This window comes from Phytophthora sojae (genome assembly GCF_000149755.1).
Source record: "Phytophthora sojae unplaced genomic scaffold PHYSOscaffold_3, whole genome shotgun sequence".
Taxonomy (NCBI): domain Eukaryota; phylum Oomycota; class Peronosporomycetes; order Peronosporales; family Peronosporaceae; genus Phytophthora; species Phytophthora sojae.
Window position 1 is genome coordinate 9,022,228 of NW_009258117.1, and position 8,588 is coordinate 9,030,815.

Below are 8,588 nucleotides of genomic sequence, written 5' to 3' on the forward strand. Positions count from 1 at the left end.
CGAGAAGTTGGGCGTATGGACGCCGACTCTCTGATCCTACGTGCTTCAGCACGTACGAGGGTTTCAAGGAGGAGCTCAGGCAAGCGTTTGAGCCCCCGCAAAATGAGTTTCGGTCGAGGGCAGAGTTCCTCGACCTACAGCAGGGTAAGCACGATGTCCATGATTACGCGCAGAGAGCACGGTACTTGGTCTCGAGCATTGTGACCAACCCGATAGACGAGGCGACCAAGATCGTCACGTTCATGAAGGGTCTGAGAGATGGGCCTGTAAAGACCTATCTCTTCCGTGAGTACCCAGGCACTCTCGAAGCTGCGATTACTCTTGCAATGCAGGAGGAGTTTAGTCTGAGGCAGGCTAAACTGCATGCGAATGCGCCGAGGCTGCAACCGCCTCCGGTCGCGATAGCGGGAGGTCCGGAACCAATGGACCTCTCGAATGCAGCGGCTGTTGGTTATCAACAGCAACAAGGAAGTAATGTACGTTGCTTCCGTTGCGGAAGGATCGGTCACTATGCCCGAGAGTGCACGGCACCCGTGCACCGAGATGGTAGTTGACGCGGCGATGCCGGGCATCGTCGCGGACAAACAAAAACCGCTGGAACCCAGTAGGCGCAGGGCGCCCTACTGGTGAAGTAGTCACGCGTGTCCAACTCGGACATGCGACACTGAGGACTGCAGCCCCCAGTGAGGACCCTTCTCACTGCAAAATGCATGATGACAAACCGAACCTTGTCATCTTGGACGTGTCTTCGAAGAGAGAGAGCAACTCTCTTCGTGCTTTGGTTGATTCGGGCGCGTCGAACAACTTTGTTCGACTGCGAAGTCTATCAAGGCTTGACTTCGAGGAGGTAAAGATACCTCGAAGTATGTTGGAGGTACGACTGGCAACGGGTGCCGTCGTGAAGACTGGGAAGCGCATGGTGCGCGTGCGCTTCACGTATGAAGATCAAGCGTTTGTCGAGACCTTTATCGTCCTGCATCTGGGTGATAAGTTTGACATTGTATTGGGCATGGCGTGGCTTGCACGGCATGATCCGGTCATCGATTGGGAGAAGCGCACACTCGTGCGCTTCGGTCGCGACAGCGGTACAGTGAGCGATGGCCTTGTTGCCGCTACGCACGCACCGACAGATGCGCGCGACTCCCCACTCGAGACAGCACCTAATGCCGCTGTCCCGGAGCGCCCTGGGCGCGCGCGAGCACGCGCGCAAGAGCAGCAAGCGTCGGCGTCGCCGCCGACGGCTGAAGGAGAAAATGTGTTGATCTCGGAGATCGACACCCGCTTTTCAGCGAATCAGAAAGAGTCTCCGAGCTCACGGGGCACGGATGACGCAGGCGAGTCACACGCCTTAGCCGTGGAGGCTGACGTGAATCTAATTGGATCCGTTTTGGCCAATAATAAGAGCTAAGGTGACGAAGCGCCGTCGACTCCGGGAGTCGATGGCTTGAGTGAATTTGATTCGTCGGCTCGGGGAGCCGACGCACCCTACGTAATGGGGGTTTCCGCCAATGGTTGGCGTCGAGGTATTAAAGTCGCGACGGTTCCGGGAACCGGCGCCGCGAAAAGGAATTTCGCGTCGACTCCGGAAGTCGACGTACCCCTTGTAATAAAGGGCTCCGCCAATAACAGGCGTCGAGGTAAAGATGGCGTGTCGACTCCGGGAGTCGACGCTGCAGACGGTGCGGACGGTTGCAAAACGTCCCGCACCGGAACGACTTGCATGCTATCGTGCAGCCCGGCTGCCCGCTGCACGACGAAGTTTCGGACGCCGAGAGAACGAAGAGCGAGAATGAAGAACTGAGGCAGTTCTTCATGGAGAGCACCACTGAGAGCGAGGACACTCTCAGTGCGAAGACTAAGAAGGAGCGCTTTGAGAAGCAGAGCTGGGACTCGCTGAAGACGAGTCCCTTCTACGAGATTCTACGGGAGCACGCGGACGTGCTTCCGGAAGAGATCCCTGCGGAGCTTCCGCAGGACAAGGGCATCCAGCACGAGATTGATCTCGTGCCGGGCACGAAGTACTGTGTCACGCGGCAGTGGCCACTGCCGCGAGAGCAGGTCAAGGCGATCGACGACTTCTTTGAGAGTCGTCGCAAAGCTGGACAAGTGCGGGAATCGAAGTCCCCGCACAGTGCTCCGACGTTCTGTGTCAAGAAGCCACAGGGCGGCTGGCGCATCGTTCATGCGTACAACAAGCTGAACAATGCGACAATACCGACCGATACCGCGAAAAGATGTCATCATCGATTCGATGGCCAGGAGCACTATCTACAGTGCTCTTGATCTGCGCGATGGGTTCTATCAGATCCTCATACGTGAGAGCGATATCCCTCTCACGACTGTGAGCACGTCGAGCGGCATGCTCTGGGAGTGGCTAGTGATGCCACAGGGTCTGAAGAACGCCCCTGCGACCTTCAACATGTGCGTGACGCACTTGTTGCGCTCGGTGCGCGACTTCGCACCGAGCTACTTCGACGATGTGTTCGTCCACAGCCGGGCTGCGGACGGGATGAGCGATGTTGAGATGCACAAGGTGCATCTCCGGAAGCTGCTTGCGCTCATGCACAAGCACAAGCTCTATGCGAACCTGAAGAAGTGCATCTTCGGGGCGAGCGAGATACCCGTGCTCGGGTGTCTCGTCGGGAAGAACGGTGTCCGCCCTGACCCTGAGAAGGACAGAGTGATCAATGAGTGACCGACGCCGTCGAACGTCAAGGAACTGCGGCAGTTCCTTGGCTTGGCCACGTACTTGTGAAAGTACGTGAAGGACTACGCGGGCATGATACGCCCGCTGTCACAGCTCCTGAAGAAGGACGCCGAGTGGGTTTGGACTCCTGAGTGTCAGCAGGCCTTCGATGCAGTCAAGCAGGGCTAGACTGAGGCGCCGATCTTGGCGGTGGCCAACCAAGATCGCCCGTTCCACGTTGTGTGCGACGCATCCGACTTCGCAATCGGATGTGCGTTGATACAGCACGATCACGAGGGCCGTGATCGTGTCGTCTACTACCAATCGCGTCAGCTGAAGCCAGCCGAGCGCAGCTTCCCGGTTCATGACAAGGAGCTCCTTGCCATGAAGTACGCACTTGCGAAGTTCCGAGTGTATCTACTCGGAAGCAAACCGTTCGTGGTCTATACGGACCACGCGTCGCTGCGGACGGCTGTGAAGTCGCCGCACATCTCGCAACGGATGGCGAGATGGCTCTCATTCTTCGCAGAGTATAACATCCAAGTTGAGTACAAACCCGGAAGACTCAATGTGGTGGCCGACGCGCTCTCGCGTCGACCTGACTACGCCACGACTGATGCCGACGTCAACGCCATTGACGCCATGCGATCGAGCACCGCAACGTCGTCACTGTTAGACGACGTGAAGGTTGCGGACGCGCACGACGCGGACGCGAAGCTCTTGCTGGCCTACGGCTCAGCGCCTTCTGACAAAGCTCGTCAGAAGTTGCCGAAGCATCTTCGTGCTCGTGCACACCGTTATCGGGTGCACGACGGGTTATTACTCTACAGTGCAGTCGACGACAACGCGGACCGCGTTGTCGTGCCCAATGACCATGACCGGCGACTCAGGATCATGTACAAGTATCACGATGCTCCGACTGCGGGGCATCCGGGCCGTGAGAAGACATACCTTCGTCTCACGCGAGACTTCTACTGGGCCCACCAGTACAAATGGATGCGCAAGTACGTCTGTGCTTGCGAGGTTTGTCAACGTGTGAAGCCTGCTCCTTTCGCGCAGGCTCCCTTGCAGCCACTACCAACTCCACGGGAGTGTTGGCAGTCCATGTCTTTGGACTTCTTGTTCGGTCTTCCCCCGGACAGCCAGGGGAACACGGGCATTGTGGTCTTTGTTGACCTCTTCAGCAAGATGGTACATCTTACTGCGGTACCCGCTGAAGTGGCTGCGAAACAGACGGCGCGTCTGTTCATTGACATGGTGTTCAAACACCATGGCATGCCGATCGACATTGTGTCGGATCGAGACCCGCGCTTCACTGCGCATCTCTGCCAAGAAGTGTTTACACTTCTTGGGAGTCAATTTTCGATGTCGACTGCGGACCATCCGCAGACGGACGGGCAGACCGAGCGCGTGAACCGCGTGCTCGTAGATGTGCTTAAGAGCTACGCTCACTCATTCCAACACTGGAGGGAGTGCCTGCCGATGGCGGAGTTTGCCATCAACAACTCGGTGCATGCCTCGACCGGGCATACACCGTTCTACGTGAACGCCATCAGGCACCCACGCCTCCCGAGTCTACTCGGGACGGTGGCTCCTTCCTTAAGTGGGGGAGGATCTACGACTGCAACGCAGCAGCCGCAGAATGCCGCTGACACTTGCACAGTGTCAGCCGCAACTACGCGCAAGAAGAAGAAGAAGAAGAACGGGTCTGTGTAGGGCACAGACACCACGAAGACCAACGCAGAGGCAGGGCCTACTGCTGGAAGCGAGCTGAACGAGTTCAGTTCGGACGCAATTCGCTTCGTCCAGCGCAGACAAGCCGTCATTCGGTTTGTCCAAGACGCTATTGCAGCTTCTGTCGACCGACAGAAGCTGAACGCAGACAATGTTGGCAGGGGCAACACTAATGAATTCGAGAAGGGTTCATTAGGCTTGTTAGCTACTCAAAACCTGCTTAAACATGCCGTTTACGACTTCGGGGCAAACAAGCTTGCTCCGCGCTTTATCGGGCCGTTCACTGTGCTGGCAAGTCACGGCAACGCCTACACACTGGACATACCGTCTAGTATGCGTCTCCATTCGACGTTCTATGTCGGAAGGCTGAAGCCATATCTGCAGCACGAGCTACCTAGCTCGGCTGAACCGAAGCAGAAGACTCGGCGGAAGCCATCGTCCTCTCCTGCGCGACTTCGCGCTGGAGGAGCGGGTCGAGCTAATGGTCCAGCTCGGCCAGAACGATCGAGGCAGTCTGGGAGGCCGCCGCAAACTGTGAATACTTCAGAGCGCCGAACGCAGCGCTCTGGAACTACTCCACGACCGGGACTTGGTCGTGGGGAGACGCGAGATCAGGGTCAACACCAAGTTGACCACACACGGGGCGTGTTTCCACCACCACCACCGCCAATTCGTGACGCACACGGCTCAACTCGATGGATAGTTGAGCGGATTGTTGGTCACAGTATCCCGAGAACGAACAGGCAACGGGTTCGTTTTCGTATCCGTTGGAGAGGATTCCCTCCCAACCAAGATACACGGGAGCCGCGGAACGTCTTGCTCGAAGACGTCCCGGACATGGTGAGGGCGTACGAAGCCCACCATGCGCTACACGCTGGAAAGTAATACGAGCGCTGTTGTTAACAACAGCGCCCGAAGGCACTTCAAGGGCAGGCTGTGGGTCCTACCCCCGTGGCAGCGACGCGCTTCGCACGTTGCCGCGCATTATACCCAGCAGCAGAGATGTCCTCCGCTGCTGCGCCAGGGGTCTTCAACTTCGACGTGCTCGTTACGGAACGAGCACGCTCTCTTCAAACGGTCAATGGTGGTTAGACGTGCCGGTCTCGGCACGTCTAACCTTGACGGGGGGATGGTGTAACGGGGTTACACGCACAAGTGGCTACAGTCACTTGTTACTCTAAGAGATGCGATGTCTGTTAGAGGTTTGAACACTTCCTCGGCCTTGGTGTAAGGTGCATCAATGGCTACATACATTTACGACCACCACGACGGGTGGTCCATACACATTTAGGATTCCTATTGGCTGAAAGCAGCATCTTTTAGCCAACGAGTGACTTCCATGTTAGCAGAATCCTGCCAACCAGTCGTTGGCAGATTTCTAGTTTAGAATATTACATTTAGAGGAAGTTAGAAACATGAAACAAAAATAGCAGTTCTCATCTTTTACCAAAACCCGCTACTTGGAGTCTTTATCTTGTTTAAAGTATATTCGTGGATCTCGAGTATACTTAACTCAAGTAAAAGAAACCTACGCTTCCTCATACACGTGCGCATACGTGTAAGCCGTAGTAGTGAGCCAAGGTAGGCCAACTACACACCAAACTTGACTTGATTCCAGTATGGTATACCCAACCGAGACTTCGATGAGTCCTCGGTAGGTCCAATCACATCGTGGCCAGGCACGTGCCATGCCTGCCGTCACGTTCTTCTTGTAGTCATCTCTGCATGAGTCCTCGGTCGTACCTTCGTCACTCTCGCGTGCACCGGCGGCGCTCAATGCCAACACTCCCACTCACCGCTAGTGCTGAGTGGTCTGGCCGAAGTCTCGGTCCGAAGCCTCTGCCGGACAACTCTGTCCGATAACGCTGCTCGCTTCAAGTAGATAGTGCAGGCGCTTGGTCCCCACTGCCTTCGTCAGCATGTCCGCAAGCTGATCCTTCGTTGAGACGTAATCCACCTTGATGATGCCTCGCGCCACGTTCTCTCGAATGAAGTGATGTTTGATGTCGACATGTTTCGTCCGAGCATTGTAGCCTGCGTTGCTCGCCAGCGCGATCGCACCTTGGTTGTCCTCGCACACTTGAGTAGCTCCCACTTGCTCATGACCCAAGTCCTTCAACATGGCGCGGGCCCACAACACCTCCTGGGTACAAAGGCTGAGTGCCATGAACGCGGCATCCGCCGAGCTTAGCGCCACCGTGCGCTGATACTTCGACTTGAAGACCACCGGCGCTCCGCTGATCATCACCATTGTTCCCGACACCGAGCGACGGTCGTCGAGGTTGCTGCCCCAGTCCACGTCTGTGTACGCCTCAACCGAAACCTCGTCTTCGTTGCCATTGTAAACGATACCTCGGTCTCGGGTGCCCTTCAGATACCTCAGTACTCGGATCGCGGCCTTCCAATGTTGCTGCCCGGGATTCTCCAGAAAACGTGACAGCTGCGTGACTATGTAAGCCACATCCGGACGAGTGTACGTGGTGATGTACAACAAGCATTCGACGAGTGCTCGGTAAGGTCTCGGCTGCATTGCCGAAAGTTCGGTTGGAGTCTTCGGTTTCGGAGCCTTCGTCACCTTCATACCCGACTCACATGGGTTTACCGCCACCTTGGCGTCCTGCTGGTTGAACCTCTTCACCACGTCGTCAATGTAACGCGTCTGCCTGATAATCAGCGTCTTGGTCGAGTAGCCGTGGTTGATCTCCATCCCGAGGATAAACGAAGCTTCGCCCAGATCCTTCATCTTGAACGAGCTCTTAACTGCAACCTTGACTTCCTCAATTTCCTTTTTCGTTTGGCCGCGATGATCATGTCGTCCACGTAGAGGTATACGTACACATACCTGTCGTCCTTGCCCTTCACGTAGACGCACTGGTCTGCACCGCAACTTCGAAATCCGATGTTCATGAAGACTCGGTGGATAGTCTTGTGCCAAGTATTCGCCGCCTGCTTCAGACCGTAGATTGCCTTCTCGAGTCTGCACATCATGTTCCTCGCGTTCGTAATGCCATACGGCACCTCCATGTAGACAAGCTCAGTGAGATCACTGTTCAGAAATGCTGTGTCCGCATCCAACTGTTCGGTCACGTAAGCCTCGGCCACCACAACCGAGAGTACGACTCGGATTGAGTTCATGTTCGCCACGGGAGAGTACGTCTCGAAGAAGTCTACGCCAAACTTCTGTTTGAACCCTTTCGCCACCAACCGAGCCTTGTACCTGAAGATTCGGCCGTGCTCGTTGCGCTTCTTCGCGAACACCCACCGACACCCAATCGGCTGAGCTTTCGTTGTCCACCGAACCATCGTCCAGGATCCGTTGTCTGAGTGCGCCTTCGGTTCCGCGTTCATCGCCTTGACCCACTTCGAGGCTTCGTCACTCTGCATAGCCTGCTCATACGTAGTTGGTGCATCGTCTGCATCACCAACATCTGCCGCGTATACCAGCACAGCTTCCGCAAGTAAGCTGTCCTCGTCAAACCTCGGACGCTTGGGCGATCGAGGCCAGAAGTGATCATCGCTGTCCGAATCATCGGTTTCGTCGACCTTCGACTCCTCCCCCTCTGCTGGTTCATTTCCAAGCAGAATCGCAGGCTCCCTCGCACGTCGGACACGTTCTGGAGCTGGGTGGAATCCAACTTCGTGCGCTTCGCCTTGTCAATGTGAGCGGAACCGACCGATCCGAATACTCGCAGGTGGTCCAACCGAGGCTTCGTCTTGAACGAGACCTCGTACGGAGTCTTCGTTTGGTCAATTCGGTTCGTCGAGCGGTTGATCAAGTACGCGGCCGTGCTGACTGCTTCTGCCCACCACACCCTTGTAGTGCAACATGCTCCGAGCCTTCTCCATTAGTGTTCGGTTCATCCTTTCGGCCACACCATTCTGCTGCGAGCTGTACGGGACCGTCTTCTGGTGCAGGATCCCGTTCTGCCGGCAATTCTCGGTCATCGACTTGTTCACGAACTCAGTGCCATTGTCCGAGCGCAGACACTTAATGCGCTCTCCCCACTGGTTCTGATAGAGTTTCATGTACGACTTGAACTTGGTCGAAACCTCGCTCTTCTTGTTCAAGAAGTACACCACGACATAACGCGAGTCGTCCACGAAGGTGAGTACATACTTCGCGCCACCCTTCGACCGAGTCTTGATCGGACCCATCACATCCGTGTGA